The 26,124-nt window shown below is 37.3% G+C and overlaps 1 protein-coding gene across 1 annotated transcript in view; it reads right to left on the bottom strand.

Annotated features, from left to right (window-relative positions):
- Positions 1-26,124, bottom strand: part of LOC124714903 (transcription elongation regulator 1) — a 255,985-nt gene that overhangs the window by 62,696 nt on the left and 167,165 nt on the right. The gene's annotated exons all lie outside the window — the stretch shown is intronic.

Here is a 26,124-nt window from a genome sequence, read left to right as displayed (position 1 = left end):
TTCAGTTTTTTTTTAATTTGTTGCTTTTTATTTATTTACTGTTAAGTCCAGCACATACAAATGATATCAGTGTGTTCAATAAACCTTCAATATTCTCCCATTCGTTTCCTAACTGATCTATAAAGGCAATTTCCTCTCACTGACAGTATCTTAGAATCTGTACACTGATTTTTTCTTAAGTAGCTTGTTATTCTCAGGACAGATACTTGCAACTGTTTCTGCCAGGTAGCGAATCAAGACTGCCACAGGATTTGTGAGTAGTACTGAAAACTGAAATTCATGGTAGGCAATAATTGCCTGTACCTATTTTAAATGTTGTTTCACATACCGAACTGATTTCCCAAATTATTACAATTTAGAGCTTTTTTGTTTGTTTACAGTCAATTCAGACAGGTGGCAACACAATTTCACAAAGCAATCCATGTTCAAAGCAGCTAGGAATTTATTCTGTATGTCACTGATGGGACACTCTTGATATTAACATACTCATAGTTAGATTCAGCCACCACTTAAGATACCAGTTCGTTCCTACAGTTATGTTTCCGTAACTCAATATGAATGTTCGGGTAACAAAGTAGTGTTAACGTGAAACCAACAGGAATTTGGAACAAACTGTGCCCAATGAACTTAACTCAGCTTGGTAAACCACCACCTCTTAATTAATGGTGAGATTGCTATCACTGCATCTAAACTTCATTTCTGATTATCAATAACCCCCTTACACTAGTAACAAAAATCAGAACGAAACTCCTTCCTTCCACTTGGTATCTGCCCACACCACATCAGAGTAGGCCACATTCAGCAGTGTGGGAGATTTTCAGATTGACTCTAGGAACAGATCAGCTGTGGAAGTCTATCGTCATCAAAGGAAATGTTCGGCAACTCTAGCACTGTCTACTGATTATTTGGTATGAGACTGAATTGGTTACATTCACATAATATTCTCTAGCCGACTCAATGAAATATTCTAAATAACAGAAATAATACACAACACTGAAAATTTAATATTTCAATTTATGATATCTTTCATTTTATGGGCTTTCTGCATTCATCACCATTACAGCAATGGGAGTAAGTTCACAAAAGCACCATTAGGTTCACCAAGTTAAGGCTAATTTGAGATTTCAACATAGTATCATAGAAAACCATTATATTGTAAATCATATTCTTTTTCTTTAACTGAGCAACATATGGACAGAAATTCAATGCCCCAATGAAACCAGAGGAAAGCCTCTGCTGTTCTATAAACTGAATGCCATGCTCCTTACAGATGTCACCCTAACAATGTGGAACGGGTCTAACATCAGAAGCTGTTTTCATGGAATTCCTAGATTGTCATGCAGTTTTAACATACCTGTCACCAGTACTGACCCCCTCATATTTATAGCCAGCTTAATGCCACCTGTAATAAGATAAATCATGCAACTTCATATTATCATGGACAAAGATTGGAGATAATCATAGGAAGCCCAGATATGTACTGTACCTATGACTCTCTACACAGAAAGTTGTGACATCCATCTGACTACCGAGACCACCACTGAATGTCATCCTATTTAGTTACCTTGCGACGCAGCTTTTAACAAAGACCCCATTTTTTTCCCTACTACCTTCTTACAATGGATCTGGAATACAGGAATTACTATTTCTGTGTAATATTTCTCCTTCAGATTGCACCAAAATAAACAGATGAACTACGATTTTATAATCCATTAGCATCAATGTCATACTGGGTTAACTCAGGCCACGATCATCATCATTGGCCAATTTTTATGCTGTTAAGTGCACCAAGAATACTACATTCCCAAAATGAATTTTCAGGCTGCAGCAGAGTGTGCACTTATCTGAAACTTCCTGGCAGTTTAAAACTGTGTGCTGGACTTAGATTGAAACCTAGAATCTTTGTTTTGAGGACAAGTGCTCTATGTACTGAGTTTTTCAAGCACAACTAAGTGTGCCCTCACAGCCCTACCACCTCCAGTGCCTCTTCTACCTTCCAAACTTTGCAGTTCTCCTGCACACCTTGCGGAAAACTCTGTTGGTGGAGCATTTGCCGGCAAACGGCAAAGGTCCCAGGTTCAAGACAAGGTATGGCACACAGATGTAATCAAACTGGATGTTGTCTGACTCACCAAATGATGGCAGCTGCTGTTTTTCGTCCGTTTTTACCATCAACTACAAATTTCTACATTTTCTAGCATGCGCGTGACAACTTCATCTAAACTATATCAATTCATATCAAACAAAAGTAGATACACTCGTGGAAATGGAAAAAAGAACACATTGACACCGGTGTGTCAGACCAACCATACTTGCTCCGGACACTGCGAGAGGGCTGTACAAGCAATGATCACACGCACGGCACAGCGGACACACCAGGAACCGCGGTGTTGGCCGTCGAATGGCGCTAGCTGCGCAGCATTTGTGCACCGCCGCCGTCAGTGTCAGCCAGTTTGCCGTGGCATACGGAGCTCCATCGCAGTCTTTAACACTGGTAGCATGCCGCGACAGCGTGGACGTGAACCGTATGTGCAGTTGACGGACTTTGAGCGAGGGCGTATAGTGGGCATGCGGGAGGCCGGGTGGACGTACCGCCGAATTGCTCAACACGTGGGGCGTGAGGTCTCCACAGTACATTGATGTTGTCGCCAGTGGTCGGTGGAAGGTGCACGTGCCCATCGACCTGGGACCGGACCGCAGCGACGCACGGATGCACGCCAAGACCGTAGGATCCTACGCAGTGCCGTAGGGGACCGCACCGCCACTTCCCAGCAAATTAGGGACACTGTTGCTCCTGGGGTATCGGCGAGGACCATTCGCAACCGTCTCCATGAAGCTGGGCTACGGTCCCGCACACCGTTAGGCCGTCTTCCGCTCACGCCCCAACATCGTGCAGCCCGCCTCCAGTGGTGTCGCGACAGGCGTGAATGGAGGGACGAATGGAGACGTGTCGTCTTCAGCGATGAGAGTCGCTTCTGCCTTGGTGCCAATGATGGTCGTATGCATGTTTGGCGCCGTGCAGGTGAGCGCCACAATCAGGACTGCATACGACCGAGGCACACAGGGCCAACACCTGGCATCATGGTGTGGGGAGCGATCTCCTACACTGGCCGTACACCACTGGTGATTGTCGAGAGGACACTGAATAGTGCACGGTACACCCAAACCGTCATCGAACCCATCGTTCTACCATTCCTAGACCGGCAAGGGAACTTGCTGTTCCAACAGGACAATGCACGTCCGCATGTATCCCGTGCCACCCAACGTGCTCTAGAAGGTTTAAGTCAACTACCCTGGCCAGCAAGATCTCCGGATCTGTCCCCCATTGAGCATGTTTGGGACTGGATGAAGCGTCGTCTCACGCGGTCTGCACGTCCAGCATGAACGCTGGTCCAACTGAGGCGCCAGGTGGAAATGGCATGGCAAGCCGTTCCACAGGACTACATCCAGCATCTCTACGATAGTTTCCATGGGAGAATAGCAGCCTGCATTGCTGCAAAAGGTGGATATACACTGTACTAGTGCCGACATTGTGCATGCTCTGTTGCCTGTGTCTATGTGCCTGTGGTTCTGTCAGTGTGATCATGTGATGTATCTGACCCCAGGAATGTGTCAATATAGTTTCCCCTTCCTGGGACAATGAATTCACGGTGTTCTTATTTCAATTTCCAGGAGTGTATATTAGAGAACTAACCAGCTGTCTGTGTTTCATTCATCCCTGTCAAGGATAATGAAAACGCTTTGTGAGAGTGTGAAAGTGAGAGAATCATTGAATGTCAGCACTAGCAAAGTTTTATTATCGTTCATGTAACTTTGTAATGAAACTGTATTGCAGATGGAATAATTGCACCAGTCTAACAATCCTGTAGACTACACAGCTCCACATGCTACTAACATGGCGGGTAAATGTCTATTATGCCACAAAGGTCTACCAGCATACAGTACAGAGAAACACTTTTTCCAAATAATACGTAAATTGCTGTGAACTAAACAGACTTGGGCATCCAATAAAATGACAGCACTCAGTAGTATTAAAATGATATTTCTGCCAAATGAACAGTTCTAATAGGTCACACTTTCTTTTGCAATGGATTAGTGACCTCAACATTTCTTGGGAGATATGTCTGAATCACAACATACCCACTGAACCATCAGGTAGAAAAACAAGACACTGAGGTGTGGATAGAATGTGGGCACATTGTTAATACATACGTAATGTTTTCATAGCATTAATCCATGTGGAAGGCACCCTTCCTCTGAGGTGTTACAAATACTTCCTTTGATATCACACCTTCATATGTATACAATAATTGCCTTCTCTAAGGAGGACAGAATTTTTCAATAAGTTAATAATGCCTCATCACATGGCAAATGGCAGGAAGTCTTTTTGAAGAATATCCCTAGGCTCAAAATTCCCCAGTTGTAAACCAAAATAAATATACACAGAACGACATTATTCATTACCCCACATTCAAAAATTGTGGGTACACTATAGTCTATGTGGCTTTAGATACCATTACTTTCACATGATGTACACATGGAGGAGGAAAAAAAATTCCCGGATTTTCTGGTTAAAAATACACTTCTCCCAGATGCAAATACACTTTTTCCGTGTTAAGTGACAGTATACTTTTCCTTGGAACCGTAAAACTTATCAATCCTTTGAATGGTTATGATTTTATACACTGGCATAGAATTTCTCGGCACTTTAGAAAATGAAACTCACAGGAAAAAAACACAATTTTGGAAAGATACCTGACGTGCAGTAATATGTACACTGCATATTTTCATATAAATTTGAATTCCACCGAACACCGCATTTTACTTTCCGAAGCATTGAAATTGAGACTGCAATGCGCTTTTGTAAGCCGGTCATAGCTCATGTCACGTGATCTCGCCAGCTTATGACAGCGGCTATTCAGAGAATACGACACGTGATTTAGTCAGCCAATAGCAACATCACTGTTAAGTAGTACAAACACACAAATAGGAAAAATTAATGCTTTAAATTAATATACATAGTGTTGCAAAAAGGAAAGAAAAGAAAAGAAAAGTTTCACATATAATATTGGTCTCTAAGATTAATAAACTGCGAGAGAAGCTAAGCTTTCACATATGATGTTTATCTTTTTTGCGTGTCTTATGCTTTAAGATATATCACACAAACGTGCCAGTAAAATTTTTAACAACGACATAAATGTCTTATCTTCTGGGCTCAAAATTATTGTAAATGGTCATCCTCAAAGAGTTGATTTTTAAACAAGTCAAACACTCTGTGATTTAAGAAATTCATCTTACATTCTCGCACATAGTTCATCTTGCGTAAAAGGAAATTTACTTTCAAGGTAACACTTTTCAAACAACCATTCGCAATATTTTCCCGCGACCTATTTAATAGGTTTGTTTCAGCAGTTGCCAGAGAGTGCCAGATAACAGGCATCAGCGCACTTGAGCAGCTACAATAACGCAGGAAGCTCGTATGTTCATACATGTAAAACATTAAAAAAGATCTTACATTATGTCATAAAAGAAATAAGACATTAGAGAATGCCCAAGAGCATTGGAACTTTGAGAATCATAGTACAATTTGGCATATGGTGCACGTTCGCAAGTCCAGATTTGGATGTAAATTTTCTTGGAGTACCAGTACTGTATTAACTCAGGTTTGGTTCTTTATTATGGCATAATGCCGTAGGTGCTAGAAAAAAACGTGTGCTTGAAATGCAGTGAACAGCTGAAACTAGCCAATAGTGCTGAATTAAACACTTCATTTCCAATAAATTGACTGCCTCAGCGGGAAAGTTTAATCAAAGCCAAATTCCTTTAGGAAACAGACAGAAATAACTTCATTGTTCTGCAAGGCGATTAATGATTGACTGTCAGAAAGGTGGAAATAAAATAAAAGCAAACTAATAACATATTTTAGTCTTCTGTAATTATGTACATGTATTTTAATTCACTTTATAGCTCCTGGCCACAGAAATTCGTCCCCCCCACCTTCCTTCTTCTTCTTCTTCTTCTTCTTCTTCTTCTTCTTCTTCTTCATTTGACGTAAGAGCTGTAAACGAAGAGGAACGAGCAAAATCACTAAACGTAAACACGGGTCACATGAAAACTACCCACCTCAAGACTGCTCTGTGCATCAGTCCCCGATCTACGGTATTTCCGAACCGGGGCATCACTAGGTAGTGGTGCCTCCCCCTCCCCCTCACTCTAGAGTTTGAGGTAAAAAAAAAAAAAAGAAGAAAAAAAGAAAGAAAAAAAAAAAGAAAAAAAAAAAAACGGCTTTTCAAAAATATGTTCAGCTTGTAGCACACACCTTTCTGAAGATCATCTTGATGCAATAATTTTCCAACAGCCGTACGAATTTTAGAAATTTATTTTATTTTATGAACTTCTATGTGCTACCAGTTTCGGCATTACATTGATGCCGTCTTCAGGCCCCACTCGTCATAATCGTAAAATCGCTATACACGGAAGGAGCCGTATAACTGGATCCATGAATCAATCATCCTGCAAAAGCTCTTGGTGGCTGCTACATAAAACATATGTTCAAGGAAATGTAAGAAATGTTATTTGGTCTTGAGTGTGCCGAAGTGCGCTGCCATGCCTCTTCACATGCCATTCTTCTATCGCATGTCACTGTATTTGGCTCTGTGGAACTCAAACGTGTAATATTTTGTAATGGGTGCTATCCAACTATATACAGGACAGTGGAAATTATATGTCCTGTGGTGCCTCTACTGCTCCCAGTTGGCCTCTTTGACACCCTGCCCCTCTTTTATTATAAGAACCCCCTCGCAATTAATAGTAGATGGGATTATTTGAAACAGGGAGAACAATAACTCTTTAGAAAATTTGCATTCTTTATTGTCAATTAGCTAATAACTTGCTGTTTTGTGTGACATCATATTAAATATAAGACACACAAAACCAGTAAAGGCAAGAGAGAAACAAGACAGAACACATTTCTTCAATTCTTAAGTCCTAGAATTTTTTCTCTCTAATCTTACTACAGCTTTACATGGCATGCTTTCCTTTCTGGGAAAGAAATCTATTACCCCAACAAAGACCGTCAAATGTTTTGCTACATGAAAAAACAAAATGTCGTTGTCTAATACTGAAAAAGCCGTAAAAACAAATAGTATCCAAAACTGGTGTGGTTTCTCGACCTGATGACTTGTATTTTCTCACTGTCTGCTACATAAAATGAAACAGGCCTGCCTAATATTGCAGCAATTTTAACACAGACAAAAAAAAAAGAAGAAGAGATTGTTTTGGCACAAATGGTCATTTTTATACCACGACATAATTCACGAAGTGCCAATATCAAATGCCTACAACCAAAAAATTTTATATTAGGTTATAGTTTCACATTTCATTCACGCGCTCTAGCTTCTGAAGCATGAGCTTGAAAAGTGGTAGCACAAAATTTTTATATAAATTTGGAACCTTCATATTCATCCACAATTATTGTGATATGTCCCAGTTTCTTCTCCACCCTCATTCTAACAAACAATCTTCTCATCACTAATTCTGTTAACTATTCCCGCCAGTGTCAAAGCTTATTCTCCGGTTAACTTCACTAACCCTCCCACCATCACCGATTTTGTTATCCTGCATTTATTATCCAGTTAGGTGTTGTTATGTGTTCATACAACGCTTTCCCATGCTACTCCAAGAACCACTTTAGTGGCTGCTAGCCGGGGCCTGTACAACTGGCCCTTACCAGTGTAGCAGTCTGGCCGAACGCTTTCGGTCAAAATTTCATTTCCTTGGATATGCTGAGAAGATAATACGTAATATTTCTTACCTGTTATTCCTGTTAGTCATTTACTTCTACTCTGGTAGTCTGAATCTCCAGATTTTACTAGTAATTATAACAATGCTGATAATTCGCAAATCGTCAACCACATTGGCAGTCACCCATTTGGCTTTATTCTGCTCAGCTCGTATAGCCCCATCCCCTTTTGTCTGCAGTGAAGTTCATTTCTAGATGCCACAGGGACTCCCCTGGCAGAGACATCACGTATACTGCACATGCACTCAAAAATCAACTTACGATTCATTCAGAAATCAACATAGAATTTGTTCAAAAACCAACAGGGATGCGTTTCAAAATCATATGAATAATTGATAAACTAACATGCGCTGAATGATAGGCGCTTTGTGAAACAAGGTCTCGCGAATATGTATTTGGCGCCCCCTCCCCCCCTTTCCCCATGAAATTGCCGCCCAGGGCAAATATCCCCCACTGCCCCCTAGATCTGGGCCTGTTGCCCATGCATGAATCTGGCAGCTTAGGTGCATCAGTAAAATTTTTCTGGGTAGCATCTTGCTGTTATTGTTTATACAGCTAACTGCCACACTTGTGTAGCCAGAAACAGGAGAAGATACTAATCATATGTGACTCTACAGCGCATGCACATGAGCTCGCTCACAACTGCTCAAATGAATCTAATGTAAGTAGTTGTGGCGTCATGTTCATTGGAGGCAGGTTGTTGCTATGAAGCATTGCATAATCTTTCTAATGCCTTTGACAATTTGTATAAGTTTGTATAAGCACTGTGCTCTCGTTCACGTTTTATTGCTCCAGTATTATTCTGTAATAGCGAGATACAGTAATGTCCTTTGTTCGAGTATTGTTTCTTACCAGTTAAGGTTACAAAAATTTAACAGAAAACTAAAACAGTAAAAAATTCCTGGGTTTCTCCCGGATGAAAAAATTACTGGGTTTTTTCCAGATCTCCCGATTGTCCTGGGTCGTACACACCCTGTTTCAGTAATGGAAAGCGGTGGTGTTGATGGACAATACAGTGAATTAATATCTTCTATTCATTTGTTGTTTCCATTCCCAAATGGAAATAACGTTCAGCAGAACACCTGGAAGCAAATCGTTAATTTCGTCAAAAAAACCTGAGATATCAGACTGGAGTGAATTTTGCTGCATGTTTAAAACTGAAAATTGATTCATAAACCATGTAGGTAACAAATGCAATTTCTTCATCTCAAGAATGCAAAAGACCAAGTTCTGCAGGGAACATTGTTTGTTTTCAAACAACTTTCTACATGATGGTAGAAGTTGCAATAGTTTGTAGGCATGTGAATTGGCACCAATACTATGACCTGAACTACAAACGTTGAAGCACTTACCACAAAATGAGATGGCTGATGATGTGTGAACTCTTGACACGGCCATCCCAAAAATCTGGACCCATCTCTAGTAGGTAATGTGGATTATATGGGCGTAGAAACAAAGAATGTCTTATGTTTGAATGGTAATGGCTTCAACAGTTTTAAATACGACTTCTCATTTTGTTTTCATTTCTCTTGTTACTCTGACTTGTAGCTGTAATAATCATTTCTTTTAAAATCGAAAATAGCACCAAGATGTATGAAAGTGAGCTCTTTAAACACATCCGTCCCACACCATTTTTATAGTATCTATAGTATTCTCCTCTTCATTTCTCTGAATTCTTGCAGTCTTTTACGTTTTGAGGCACTAGCACATCATCACAACAACTGAAGATTGTATCTATACATTCTCAGACATGAAAATCTCTGAGGTAGCAATCAATCTTTTCCTCATGAGATGATCTGCTTGTTGAAAGAATTTGCCCACTTGCCAACAAAAACCATTTGTATGGATAGAAGACTATTTAATGAGTTAATTTTCTGCTCCACTCCATCAGAAGTACACTATTTTAAATAGAGTGTGCTAATGACACAAAATATGCTTTCTTACAATATAATGTTCTGTCACTAAAGTAAAGGGGGGGAAATATTTACAGTGTTCTCTCTAATCTCTTAGCTTACAAAATTAAGTAATTACTTATTAAGTAATGCCTGAAAAAAATGCAGGAAGAGTTTAGGTATGTAAGTTAATGTACTTAACATTATTGAAATACATGATGATGGGCACTGGGACACTACAAAATTCACTTAAATGTACACACAAATCACCACCTTTCAATATCTGTGAGAAGTAAAGCAATCCCAGCATGAAAGCTAAACATTATAACAAACTGCACTCAATATACACCCTAACAAGCAAGTTCCATGCAGATGCCAAATGAGGATGCCTGGTACCAAAGAACAAACAAAGTTTGATTCCTACTGTCACCTAGTACGGTGCCTGTTACAACTGAACTGGTGACCTACATTCAGCAGTGGCAACTGGCACAGAAGATTATTTTCTGACCAAAATGTAAGAACTGAATACAAATGTATGAATGAATCAAACAATGAATAACACGTGTGTGTTCATAAGACTTAGTACCATGGCAGTAGTATCAAGTGAGCGAGAAGAAGCTGTTTCTAGGCCGAGGCGGGGGAGAGACACTGGAATTCGCTGCACCTGCATGCGGGTCTCACGTGCGTGTGTGCATCCTTCTGCCTTTCTGTGTTCAGCTCGTCTCGCTCGTGCTCTTTACTACATAGACATTCCTCATTAGTGACAGCACTGTCACCATTAATTGAGTACAGTGCACCCGGGGAAGGAAGGAGCACAGCAGGCACATCAGTTTGCAGAGGTAGTGATTTACCAGTGGAGATAAATCTGCCAACACTGGTGGGGATTACCTCCATTGGCTGTACCCTGCTGGTTGGCTGAAACACACTACTTTGCTCCTACCTTCTGCAAAAAATAACTACACTGACAGCTGAAATAAGGACTGCAGTTAACAGTCTTCTTTATGTAATTTAAAAAGATAAATAAAATTGGAAACTAGAATTCATATTTCAATAATTACATATTCCTAGTATGAAGAATATTTTTAGCCTTTTCCAAACTGCCAGTTTCATTACACTATTCTCTAAAATAAATACTGACTGACTGCACAATAATTTCAGCATCTGAAAATTTCAAAAAAGAAATAAAATACACACCATGTTTAAGTCAATGTGTCCAACATCTTTAACCCTCAAAACTGCTTCTTCATGCAACGTGTAGGATTTGGTGGTTGTTGTTAAAATTTAAAATTCTTAAATTGCTCCTACTTATTATTAATCCACAATCTCCTAATCATATTTTTGGTGCTTTAGTGAAAACTTTAGAGGCTCGATTACACGATATGGTTCCTTTTAATTATACGTCACTGTTGCTTGTTATTCTCAATTATCATTCCTTGGCATGGATGTGACCTCTCTCTTAATATTTCATTGCAATAATTTGGAAAACTTAGCCCACTTCAAAGAACATATTCTATAGCCCTTAAACTGATTTTTTTAAACAAAATATATCCCCATTATTTTCCCCAATTTCCATATTTATGATGCCAATATTAATCGTAACAACGACTATACACTTGGTTAGTTCCAAGTGTATTACAGTAATTACTTTTACTGGATCTTCTTTATTCAGGAACTACAGTTATGTGCCAGGACTGAGATACTAGTTGAAGAATATCGTACTGTTGCACAGCATTACTTTAAGTCTACCTTAAAATATGAAAGAACTGAGATCACCTAGCCAACTGTGGGCTGCCACTGGCTACTTACATGAATGACATCAAGGAATTAAGAGCATCTGTTGCCTGTTTTCTCAGAGCTTTAATAGCAAACTCAGATTACTGATCTAATACTGAGCTGAAATAAATGAATGAGAAGTGAGATAAAACATAAGAAATTCTTCTCTATGATTACTGAGAACTTAGATTATATCCAAATGAAGTCTGACAGTTATGATTCAACACACTGTGAAATATATTCCATGTAACTTTTGATTCTTGCATTTTAGAACAACCTAATCAGCACAATATTCCGGCATAATCTTTCAAATGGAAAATAGTTTAACACATACAAAATATATTTAAAAAGAAAAGCAGCAAGTTTCATTACTGCAATACACATTATCTAAAACATTTGTCAAATTTCAATGTGTCAGAAAATAGAGCAGACAATCACCTGTCCCACAATTAACAATAATTCAAAGCCACAAATTCACTGAAATTCAGAATGAAAAAACAGTGATCATGAGACAGGTGACAGACTACTGAAGCAAATTCGGACTAGTTGATAAAACTTATCATCTTGGGCTGACACTAGGATATGGTTACAGTTAACATCCACAAGAACTAAACTTTTAAAGCTGTACATGACACCACGTAAATGTTATGACAAAACTTTTAAAATGCTGGACATGAACTGCTGATAAGCACATACCAATATTATATTGTACTTTACTGTATTGTACTGTAATGTATTCTGTAAGCAGTTTTAAACTGTGTGGTGTCATGTATGAAAACAAATATTGATAATCTGTAAGACAAAAAATTTAAACATAAGTTTAAAGTGTATCAATTTATACCACACAATATATAAACCAGTGAGTTGCAATTGTTCATAGCAGTGCGCTGTAAGCTGTTTCTTATTACACTTGTCTCTAAAGCGACTTTAAGTGGAAAATTATAGCAAAATAAAATAGTGTGGCAGTGATTTTACAAAATGAGCTTCTGTATGTTTGGATGCTTTAAAATTGGTTTCTTATTTTGAATGAAGTGATTTTTTATTTCCTTCACTATCAATTTAAGAAACTAAACATATTTTCTTCTAGAGTACAGACTGAAATGACAAACGCTGTCTCACTTCTATTAATTTAGGTTAGGTGTACCAGGTTTAAGGAGCACACATTCAACAATGTTAAACTCATTTTGCAATGTTCACTGATAAATAACGATTGTACCAAAACAAAACCAGAGTGAGCAGTGCTGCTATGTCTAAAGGAGCCATCCATTTACCACACGACGACTCAATGTATATGAGAAGGCTTTTAAATAATCACTGACATAAGGATATTATATTTTCTTGATGGAACTGTTCTAAAAACTCTCACTTCTGTAACAAAACATTACATCACATATACAAAACCTAGCCGTGTTACTATTTCAATAATGGAACAATTCATAAGTAAAAAATAATGTGTAAATTATAATGAAACCAAAAGTGCAGAATTTAATACTTTAATTATGTCTGATGTTAGTTTTATCAAATCAAAACATTCTGGCAACCCTGCACTTGCAAACACAATGCCTCACATATATCTTACAACAGCTTCTAGAATTTGACAACAGGATTGAGGATTGTTGAAGCCTAATTTCTACATTTAAAGAATATCAATGACAAAGAGGTAAATTATAATTTATACAAACCTCAGACCTGCTACAATGAACTTCATTATCAATTTCATATTCTAAGCATGAGATTTTGAAAATTAAAAAAAAAAGTTGTAGTAAAGTACTTTTTTTTCCCAAGTAGCTTTGACTGCTTGTATAATGTTACATTTAAAGTTCTCACAAACTTTTGTCATAGTATCAGAAATTAACTGACTGTGACAGATGCAAATTAACAGATACCTTCAAGGAACTTTGAGACACACACACACACACACACACACACACACACACACACACACACACACACACACACACACAATTAATATCATTTATGAGAATCAAGTATTGTAATTATTTTATTTTAAAATACATACATTTAAACTGGTGGTTTATGTAAATTCCAAGACAAAAATACGGAGGAAATGGATCTTAGTATTTCTCATTAAAAAGACTTATGATTCTAACTGCAAAATGCATGAAAATTCTGAACTAGCAAAAGACAAAGAAATAAGGGTCAACTGATCTTTATGTATATCTTATCTTTCATTCCCACAGGAATGACATGTTCTGTAAGCCTTCACTGTAATCAAGCAATCAAGAACAGATTCAAATATGCCAAAATCAAAGTTTTTTTGCAATAGTATTTTCCTCTTTGTGAGATATGAAGAGAGACTAAAAATTCAACATTTATTCTAAATCATTCTGCGCTATTCACAAAAATTTACGTGAACAACTACATTATGTCTACATTTGCTCCACAATATAGGAGCTATATGGCACATAACGAAATCCTCCATGAGAAGAAAAAGAGGGGAAAACATGAAGGTAAAGGCATAATCCTTAGAAAAATTTGCTCTACAATATGGGAGCTATATTGCACATTACGAAATCCTCCGTGAATTAAGGAAGAAATGGACAAAGGTTTTTTTTTTTAATTTTATAATTTCTTTTTTAATACTACATTAAAACACTAATGCTGTTACTTTTCACATACAAGTACACTTTATTTTTCATGAACAAGTACACTGTTGTTGAATGAGGGTGATTCCATGTGACATTAAGACTGACAATTATATTTCTAAATAAATTTATGCCAGTTTTAGAAATCCAAAAAAGTGTAATTTTAGTGGCCTGAAAAATTACTGAAGTTACAAAATTATTTGAGAAAACATAGTTAAAGTCAGCACATCTGCAGATGATAATGGAGAACAAAAATATTGCTTTTTATATTTACAGCTATTTAAATGGAAGCTGCAGCTATAGTAGTACTTTCAACTGTCAGTTTCAAGAGGACATAATTTTTCAGAAAAACTTTTTGTTTTTAAATAAACAGAAGTATGCAACTAATCTTCAAAAACAGCTGTGCATTTAGTGTCCCACTCATGAGAAAAAATTTGAAACGTTTACTCTATAATTCAGCAACTACAGCAATTCCATTGACTTTAGCTTAGGAGTGAGAAATCCCAATAAATACAACTAGTAACCACAAAGTAGTATTTAACATATGAATGAGTAACTGTATCCCACGCTTGACAGTTGTTTGGGCTGTTACTGGAATCTAAATGCTTTAACACTACTTGTCATTTTTAGTTGATACAACAAGTGCCTTAATGGTTTACACTAATACTGACATATTATTTATTCAGAAAATGGGAAAGCTATGTCAGAAAGCATAAGAGACAACTTCATGAAAAGTTGCAGAAAGATTACAGAAAATACTTCACCCATGAAGAAAAAAAAAGAGAGCAGGATAGAAAAAGAGGGGAAAACATAAAGGTGAAAAATTTTCAACTGAACATCATTAATAAGAAACTGAAAGAAAAAGAAAGTACACGCTTAAGGTACTCTCTGTACTGACTGAAGATGAGTTAGAGACTTGTGTTTCCCCGATATTATCATATAAATGTCTTCAGTCCTTCGGCCAAGTTGTTTCTCGAGTAAAGATGCTCCTACCTGCCAGCCCCTCAAGAAAATCAACAGCCACAAAAAAAAGTGTGTGTGGGAAATCCTGGTTAAAAGGCAGCAAAGCAAATTTTCTCAGGAGACAAGAAAATTTCATATTGTAAACTTATAAGTGATAATTTGCTCAAAATACAAAACTTTTTCACAAGGAATAAAATCTGCAGTTAACCTGTATGAAGGATGTCAAGTCTACTGTAAACCCAGCAACTGGGAAAATCGTTAGCTTGCAGAAACTTTACATGAATACGACAGTAAAAGAAACTTTTTAAAAGCAAGTATATACAGATATGATATCAAGTTTTTCAACTTACAACCAGAGTACATTCTCTCATTTACACAGATCCTGAGACAAGTAATGAACAATCTTATTTCAAAGACCTGTACACACATAATCTTGAAGAAAACACTGGGTCAGAACCAAATGCCAAAAAATATTGCCAAGAACACTTATTTTGTTCAAGTTTAAAACTGCAAGAAAGACGTCAACCAAATACATGTATGCTGCAGTTGCACTGAGGCCTCTTGACGAAAAACTGAGAAATACAGATGTGTACGAGATCTGTATGGGACTCGGCAAAAATGTTCATAGTTGGCTAGGAGGATGTATCTTACATAGAGTTTGACAAGTTTTTGTTGTTCTTTCAAATCCAGACGTCAAACACATTAGGAACGCCTTAGATCACCGATTTCCAGGAAATTTACACTTTCTGAAAGTGGACAAGTAGTAATCTGCATAACTTCTGCTTTGGAATTTTTTTCAATTACAATAAATAGGTACCCAGGTTTTTAATACTGTACTGAAATTTATCTTATTTATAGGTCACACTTGGTTCAAGAATCATAAAAGAAGGTTGTATACATGGAAGAAACCAGGAGATACTGACAGGTTTCAGATAAATTACACAGGGTGTTACAAAAAGGTACGGCCAAACTTTCAGGAAACATTCCTCACACACAAAGAAAGAAAATATGTTATGTGGACATGTGTCTGGAAACGCTTACTTTCCATGTTAGAGCTCATTTTATTACTTCTCTTCCAATCACATTAATCATGGAATGGAAACACACAGCAACAGAACGTACCAGCGTGGCTTCAAACACTTTGTTACAGGAAATGTTCAAAATGTCCTCTGTTAGCGAGGATACATGCATCCACCCTCCATCGCATGGAATCCCTGATGCGCTGATGCAGCCCTGGAGAATGGCGTATTGTATCACAGCCGTCCACAATACGAGCACGAAGAGTCTCTACATTTGGTACCGGGGTTGCGTAGACAAGAGCTTTCAAATGCCCCCATAAATGAAAGTCAAGAGGGTTGAGGTCAGGAGAGCATGGAGGCCGTGGAATTGGTCCGCCTCTACCAATCCATCGGTCAACGAATCTGTTGTTGAGAAGCGTACGAACACTTCGACTGAAATGTGGAGGAGCTCCATCATGCATGAACCACATGTGTCGTACTTGTAAAGGCACATGTTCTAGCAGCACAGGTAGAGTACCCCTTTGAAATCATGGCGGTGAATCGAGGAAGTACAGTACATACTGACGAAACTAAAATGAGCTCTAACATGGAAATTAAGCGTTTCCGGACACATGTCCACATAACATCTTTTCTTTATTTGTGTGCGAGGAATGTTTCCTGAAAGTTTGGCCGTACCTTTTTGTAACACACTGTATAATGGTAAGACAGACATTTAGGATCCAGATTTTAAATTGTAAGACTTTCCAGTGGGACCTGGATACTGACTAAACCAGCAGTTGTAGAGACCTACAGGGAGAGCATTAGGAAATGATTGACAAGAATGGGGAAAGAAATACAGTAGAAGAAGAATGTGTAGCTTTGAGGGATGAAGTAGTGAAGGCAGCAGAGGATCAAGTAGGTAAAAAGTCGAGGGCTAGTAGAAATCCTTGGGTGACTGAAGAAATATTGATTTAATTGACGAAAGGAGAAAATATAAAAATGCAGTAAATGAAACATGCAAAAAGGAATACAAACGTCTCAAAAATGAGATCGACAGGAAGTGCAAAATGGCTAAGCAGGGATGGCTAGAGGACAAATGTAAGGATGTAGAAGCTTATCTCACGAGGGATAAGATAGATACTGCCTACAGGAAAATTAAAGAGGCCTTTGTAGAAAAGAGAACCACTTGTATGAAGATCAAGAGCTCAGATGGAAACCCAGTTCTAAGCAAAGAAGGGAAAGCAGAAAGGTGGAAGGGGTATATAGAGGGTCTATACAGGGGAGATGTACTTGAGGGCAATGTTATAGAAATGGAAGAGGATGTAGATGAAATGGGAGATACGATACTGCGTGAAGAGTTTGACAGAGCACTGAAAGACCTGAGTCGAAACAAAGCCACCTGAGTAGACAACATTCCATTGGAACTACCGACATCCTTGGGAGAGCCAGTCCTGACAAAAACTCTACCATCTGGTGAGCAAGTGTATGAGACATGCGCAATACCCTCAGACTTCAAGAAGAATATAATAATTCCAATCCCAAAGAAAGCAGGCGCTGACAGATGTGAAAATTACCGAACTATCAGTTTAATAAGTCACGGCTGCAAAATACTAACGCATATTCTTTACAGACGAATGGAAAAACTGGTAGAAGCCGACCTTGGGAAACGTCAGTTTGGATTCTGTAGAAATATGGGAACACGTGAGGCAACAATGACCCTACGACTTATTTTAGAAGCTACATTAAGAAAAGGCAAACCTATGTTTCTAGCATTTGTAGACTTAGAGAAAGCTTTTGACAACATTGACTGGAATACTCTCTTTCAAATTCTGAAGGTGGCAGGGGTAAAATACAGGGAACGAAAGGCTATTTACAATTTGTACAGAAACCTGACGGCAGTTATGAGTTGAGGGACATGAAAGGTAAGCAGTGGTTGGGAAGGGAGTGAGACAGGGTTGTAGCCTCTCCCCGATGTTGTTCGATCTGTATATTGTGCAAGCAGTATAGGAAGCAATAGAAAAATTTGGAGTAGGTATTAAAATCCATGGAGAAGAAGTAAAAACTTTGAGGTTCGCCGATGACATTGTAATTCTGTCAGAGACAGCAAAGGACTTTGAAGAGCAGTTGAACAGAATGGACAGCGTCTTGAAAGGAGGATATAAGATGAACATCAACAAAAGCAAAACGAGGATAATGAAATGTAGTTGAATTAAGTCAGGTGATGCTGAGGGAATTAGATTAGGAAATGAGACACTTAAAGTAGTAAAGGAGTTTTGCTATTTGGGGAGCCGAAATAGGGAGAATATAAAATGCAGACTGGCAATGGCAAGGAAAGCATTTCTGAAGAGGAGAAATTTGTTAACATTGAGTATAGATTTAAGTATCAGGAAGTCGTTTCTGAAAGTATATGTATGGAGTGTAGCCATGTATGGAAGTGAAACATGGACAATAACTAGTTTGGACAAGAAGAGAATAGAAGCTTTCAAAATATGGTGCTACAGAAGAATACTGAAGATTAGATGGGTAGATCACGTAACTAATGAGGAGGTACTGAATGGGATTGGGGAGAAGAGGAGTTTGTGGCACAACTTGACTAGAAGAAGAGATTGGTTGGTAGAACATGTTCGGAGGCATTAAGAGATCGCCAATTTAGTATTGGAGGGTAGCGTGGCGGGTAAAAATCGTAGAGGGAGACCAAGAGATGAATACACTAAGCAGATTAAGAGGGATGTAGGCTGCAGTACATACTGGGAGATGAAGGATAGAGTAGCGTGGAGAGCTGCATCAAACCAGTCTCAGGACTGAAGACCCCAACAACAACATATAGGTAACAAAACTCGCCTATTAGGTTATTGAAGTAGGAAGTGGGGCCCAAATAAGTAAACTACTGTTTCATCTATAAATTAATATAATAAAATTACTTTAATGAAGTGAAAACAGATTATATTACACGATTCCCACCAGCGAAAGTCTTCAATTGCAATATTTATAAGTAAACATTAAAATGTTACATTTATTTATACTTCACACAGAGTTGTTTTAATAGCATGAATTCAATGTTTTCAAAATAAAATACGGGCAAAATTCACAGAGTTCTTGCAAAATGTTGGTGGGCATTCAATGCTATGTCCATTTCCTGTCTCACCTGTGACAAGGTTTTAAAAATGATTGACAGCTCACTTTGTAAGCTCCTAATATTCAGATTTAAAGGTAAAGTAAAATATCTATTCGTATGATTAATCAGTCAATCAATCTTTAATTTATGTCTATTTATGCTTTTAGCTGTATTGGCTTTTGAGTGTCGAAAATTGTAGTGCAACTCTCTCTCTCTCTCTCTCTCTCTCTCTCTCTCTCTCTCTCTCTCTCTCTCTCTCTCTCTGCAATGATTACAATTTCAATGGTATCCATAAACTGAGTCAAATTTAGTAAATAGGTCTGCCTGATTTCACGCTCAAGCACCTACATTACTTTCTTCCTGTTAAATTATTATTACTCTTTCTCATTCCCATCAAGAAAGATTGTTCCAAAATGACATGATGTTCTGCAACAACCATAGTGTAAAATGCTTGAAGTTATACTTACAAGCTTTCCAAAGGTTCATGGGATTAGCTTAAAGATTTCATGTTAGAGCTTCATTGTAATTAGGAATAGACATAACCCCATCAGTGTCTCAGACATGTGAGGAGCAATTCTTATATGGCTCTCACTTAAAACACACATGAACAATCTAATCAAAGATAGCAGCACCCGAAGCTTGCTCACAGGCAAATGTTATGTTACAAATGCTCAGTATCTAGTGAAAAGTGATACTGAGGATGATTTCTGAGGAATTAAAACTGAGTGCAGCATCATCATCAAGCACTTGCTTACACAGGTACAACAGCCTCAATCTGGAAGTGAATGAGCCTATTTCATATTCCACATGTGTAAAATCTAATGAGATGGCACAAACATATACTACCTACAATTTTGGCATCAAGTTAAAGCAGTTGATACCAATGAGAGTGTTCAGTGTGGGGGTGGGGATGGAGGGAGGGAGTGGGAGGATGAGAGAGAAAGGGGGGGGGAGGCTGCTCTACTCAATATCCAACTATTAACAATATATTTTCGTTTCTCTTTTTTTTTTTCAATTACACACACTTGTGATAACATTAAAACCCAGTTAAAGTTACGATTTGGTGATCATAAAATAAATTACTATGAAACATTTGATTAATTGTTTAGCCCTTATTAGATTCCACTTTCTTTCACATATCTTCACTTCCAGTATAATATTACTTCTTTGCTCTGTATGAAATCACTACAAGCCATACATTACACATGACAGCTTATGTCTTACATCCCACAAGAACTATGTCCTACAAAGCTGGTAGTTTCCTAATTTCAGAGCACTCACAGCAGTGAGTTGCAAGGTCTGCATAACTACAAAATAACTTGACAAGACCTTCTTAGCCAATTACCTACAGTATACTGGATTTTGTGCAATACTGAGGGTAACAACAACATTGTCTGTTTAGTGCTCTTTTCTCTCCCAATGATTCAACATGATGCTAAATAGTACATAGTTCAATATGAGGCTTAATAATGTGTTTATGGGTGTTCTGCCAAGCTGCTGCTGTTTCCATTTTCTGCACAATACTTCGAACATCGACCCCTCCATCCTCTTCAGAATATGACAGCTTTATCAACTGTCAAAATACTGAGCAGAAAATGGAAATAACAACTCAGCAGAACGCCTGGTTGTATAAAACTAATCAACCACACCAAGAAAACCTGACACACCAACAAAAAGCTATTAGTTGTATTTTATGCTTCTTTGAATCAGGAATCAGAACCCACTGAAAATAGGGTTTATAGCAGACAAAACTCAGTGGCAATGAGCTCATGCAAAAATAGTTCATGCTATTTGTAGGAATCTTTTTGAATGTTAGGATAGTGTGAACTGCCTGATTTCAAGAACTTTTTACTCATTTTCTGAATGAATACAGATGGCCACCCTTTCACTGTAAATGTTCCTAAACATCTCCCATACACAACAGTTTCATTAATTGCATACAACCAATATGTACAGCAAAGTATATGATGAACTTCTGCTACTACGAAATGTTTTTTAATTAGAAATCTTAGTACTACATGGATTTTGTATCCAATGAGATATTCAGCTGCAGCATTCACTTTGTTGCACTACTGCAGCTTTACAACAGCAGTAAAGCATACTGAGCTACTGCAATACCACATTTTTGTTGCACAATATGCTGCTAATGATGGACAAAGGGCAATTCTGTAGTCCTAGATTTCCAGAAAGCATCTGAAAAGTTTCAGGCTGCTAGCTGTTAACAGGCTGCTAGCTGTTAACGAAGGTTTGCATGTACAGAATCAGTTGTCAGATATAGGAATATCTTGAAGTTTAAGTAATAGAATCCAGTATTCAATAGCTACAATGCTGGAATTACAATAGACACAATAGATAACAGAACGCATTTCAGAAAGGCAGTTCAAAAGGCAGAATTTCAGGAGAGAAAGAAAGTCGACTCAAGAAGAAAGGGAACAACACTCTACAAGGATGTAGGAAATTTGGAAACTAAGGAAATCTAATGCAATGAAGAGAAGCCAAAGTTGATTCATTGTACCCAAATGGGTTATTCCAAAGAAGAAGAAGGAGAGGAGGAGGAGGAGACGTATCGGGTGCATTGTCCTGGACAATGAGTGTTCATTTGAGACAAAAGTATCTCCAAGAGTGCCCCAGGCATGAGTAATAGGACACTACTACTTCTCTATACACAGAAACAGGATGTAAATGTAGGAAGGGGGAAAATCCCCGATTTTTCCTGGAGTTCCAGGTTCAAAATACATTTTTTCCCATGTGGAAACACATCTTTCCTTGTTAAGAGACAGGATACTTTCTACTTTCCATCAGAGTTTTAAGACATCATTACTTTGAATGGTAATGGTTTTATAACCCAGTGTAAAACTTCCTGGCATTTTAGGAAACAAAACTCAGAAAAAAAAACACTTTGGGAATGTCTTTGATGAGTGGCAACATGTACACTGCATATTTTCATATTACGAAAGTATAAATACCAATACCACGTTAGTTTCGGAGGCACTGAAATTTAAATTACAATGTGCTTTTGTGGGCCAGTCACAGCTCACATCATATAACCTCACCTGCCAATGGCAGCAGATAGTTAATAGAAACATCACTGTTTAGTATGAACACACAAATAGGAAAAGTTAATGGTTTAAATTAAAATGCATACAGTACAGCTACTATGAAAGCTAAGCTTTCACTTATAATCAATATTGGTCTTTTTTTGCATGTGTTATTAAACACAAATGTGCCACCAAAATTTTAAATAACGACGTAAATGGCTAGTCTTCTGGGTCCAAAAGTTTTTAAGTGGCTAGTCTTCACAGTAATAAGTATCGAATGAGAGCCAAACACCCCACGATTAACAAATTCACCACACATTCTTAAACAAAACATAATTCATCTTGCATAAAACTAAATTTACTTTGAAAGTAACACTCCTCAAACCACCACTCGCAATATTTTCATGTGACCTGTTAGAAATGTAAACAGTTGTGTCATGCTCATTGAAAGCAGTTTGTTGCTACGAAGTATTACACTGTCTTAGTCCTAAAGCCTCTGAAACATTTTGCTGTTGGCAGATGCTTGTGTGTGCACTGTATTTTATTGTTGTAAATTGTGAGTTTCTTTGCAACTAACGTTTTATTTTTGTGTGTGTTTTTTTTTAAGGTTTTGTTAGAGTATCAGTTCTTACCAGTAAAAATTACAAAAATTTAACTGAAAATTGAGACAATGAAAAATTCCTGGAATTCTAAATATTCTTAGGTTTTTCTTGTTTTCTCCCAGATGAAAAAATTCCCAAATTTTCCTGGGTTTCCCAGTTGTCCTGTGGCATGTACACCCTAATAAATGAGGTGAGCAGCAATCTGTGACACTGCTGCTGATGATGCAGTACTGTATGGGAAAATGTCATCTTCAAGTGACGTTAGGAAAGGTTAAGGCACCACAGAGATAGTTCAAATGTTTTGTTCGATAATGGAAACATGGTTCAAGAAAAATCGAGTCGCACTCGTGGCACTCGTTGACCTAGAATTCCTGGCCAAAAGAATGCTGTCCTTAACTCGAGGAGGAAGAAATTTCTGAGAATGTACATTTGGAGCACAGCATTGTATGGTAATGAATCATGGACAGTGGAAAGCCAGAACAGAAGAGAATCAAAGCATTATGTGATGCTAAGGAAGAATGTTCAAAATCAATACACACAACACATTGATGTCTGTGCCAATAGGTAAGAGACTGAAAGGACCATTCCCATTGGAGTTCCAATGCACATTCATAGTGATTGAGTGAAGAAAACAACTTGAGAAATTTAACACTAATGTATAACATTTACTTCTCAATATCCTAGCTGCTGAAAAACCACCATTAAAGCAAATTTGTCTGCAGACTGTTTTGGCACAATGAATGACAGTTTTATTCAAATACTGGCATTTACTGGTGGATTACCATGATTGAGTGTATAGCTGAATCCAAATGAAGTCGAGCAAGATACATGGGGTACAATAATTTAAATTTTCCATTTTACAGCAAATTTGTTACTTCTGTTTTATTAGGACTTTTTTTACTGAGTCATATCCTGTCTCTTCTGACACTATATCAATAATAACAGACTCTTAAAATGAAAATTAACTGCCAGTAAAATTAAAATGGCCACAGAGATATGTAATGAGTGTGTGCATTGACAATCATGTAACTGATGTGAATTGAAGTACATGGTTACGAGAACACAACAGTTACCGATTCTCAATATGTCACTTATTGGGTGCTACATAGAGCTTGAAATGTTACTGCAAGTCAAACAGCTGCAAATAGTCTAAAATAATCACAATTCTGTAAATACACAAGCTATTAAGGCAGACACTTTTACTAGTATTATATGCTGAATAACTGCAATTTGAATAAAATATGTCAATTTTTTAAGTAAAAGAATAGCAGTATTGAGCAATGTTTGCTTTTATACTTTTGCTACATTGGTCATTATAAAATTTTTAACTTAAATAATGGATAAAGATCAATTGAAGATACCTTTTGAGAATGGTCAGGAATAAATATAATGTAACTGTATACTCTGAAGTGACATCTGATACTTGTGAACTACAATTGTCAATTTTTACAGTTAACATTTTAGTATACATAAATACATTCAAAGAGTCATCTGTTTTTGATTGACACCATTGCTGAATATCTTTCAAATTAACATATGCACAACTCATGAATACCTGTTCAGAACACAGTGCTACAGGTTTTGCTCTACTAGTCTTCACAGTCAATTTGTTGAAGGTACTAAGGCTAAGTGGAAAAGCGATTTGCTTGTTTCCTAAAGAGAAGCTTCATACTAAATACGCAAGTTATTTGATTGGTTGAAGAATCAGTAAAATATAAAGCTGGACGGGGTAAAGTGATGGAGTTCTGAGTTACTAGTAATGACTTCTATGATAGACATACAAAAAGTTGGCTATATTGAAAAGGATAAAAAAGAATTTTGTACACATTTAGAAGGTCTGAAACACTCCTATGAGTGTGCAGTAGAAGTAAGAATTTGCATTCATATTACGAATCATCAAGCAAATGGTACAACCTGGTACAGTTACAGAAATACCTCTTAGATTGCTGAACAATGGAAGGGACAAACAAAAACTATAAACGGAAACCACTGTTATTTCATGATATTATGAAGATCAAGCATTTAATTGGAAATGTGATGGAAAGGGACAGTATGTAGTCTTCCTGCAGCAGTTCCCGATTGATGGGTAAGGAATATTTAGCCATGAGCTGTGCCACATGACAGTAATCCTTACTGCAATAGGAACACAATATCTTGCAGACTGGAACGACTGTCACTGCCAGTAAATCAGAAGCACATAATTGCAAAACTTACTGTGATGGACTTTGGTATGCCTGAAATCAATTGGCCACTTTCTCCATTATTTCGTAACAGAACTGTAAACCACACTACACATACTGAAAGAGATGAAGATGGGCTTTACACTGTCCATATGTGGACACAACTTCTGTGCATTTAATACATGTTCCACCTCATTCACTGCATAAGATGTCAGTATATCGCACTAGGTGACTTGATTTACTTGCCACCTTAGATTCATCCATTCATGACATTATTTTCTTTTAATGATACTAACAAAGCATTTTTATAACTGAAATGCTAATATCTTTTGTGTTGATGAGTCTTGCTAATCAACAAGTAGCAAACACTAACTATGATAGCTCCATTATGAAAGACAGCCTGGGAATCAGTTCTGCTCCATTCTTTGTAAGACTGGTCTATTCACACATTTCACACTCTGGTCAATGTAATAAAGTTTTAAGCAAATTTCAAAAATAATTATTCTGAAACTGAACAAGAAATCCCTAAGTACAAAATTTAAGAATGCAAGCAAAAGATGTGTCATTTCTCTTTTGTTAAACTGTGTTTAATTCTGTAAAACAAAATAAATTAATTTTTGATATCTAATAACTGAAAATGAATTTTGGTCTAAAGTGTGCTTAGTAAGAGGAAGAATGTAAGATTTTAATTTTACACTTAGGGTGGCAATTCACCATTTAGTGCATTTCATGGTTCTTTTACACACTCCAAATACTGATTAATACATATCTGCCTTTGCTAGATTAAACAGCAGTCTTGGAGATATCTGAAACCAACATTATTAACTAATAATAATGTGTATGGCAAACTAAGGTAACAGAAGCAAATCATATGATGAAATTATGTTAGATTAAATACTTCTATGCCAACCATCATATCAATACCTGTAAACAAATTTAGTTTCATTTGTCCATTACTCTGTAATTTCCACAGAAAATATTAGTATTTATTATTATTACTGTTACTCATATTACTTGCATGACAACACTCCTGACTTCATTAAAAATAGATTCATTATTAATAACAAGTAAATACAACAGTTCACTGCAAAAATAAAGAAGCTGAATACTAGTACACCATCCAATTACTGCTCTATTCTTATTGTACAAAAACCAT

Source organism: Schistocerca piceifrons, chromosome 1, assembly GCF_021461385.2.
Source record: "Schistocerca piceifrons isolate TAMUIC-IGC-003096 chromosome 1, iqSchPice1.1, whole genome shotgun sequence".
Classification (NCBI taxonomy): domain Eukaryota; kingdom Metazoa; phylum Arthropoda; class Insecta; order Orthoptera; family Acrididae; genus Schistocerca; species Schistocerca piceifrons.
This window is presented reverse-complemented; position numbering and strand designations above follow the sequence as displayed.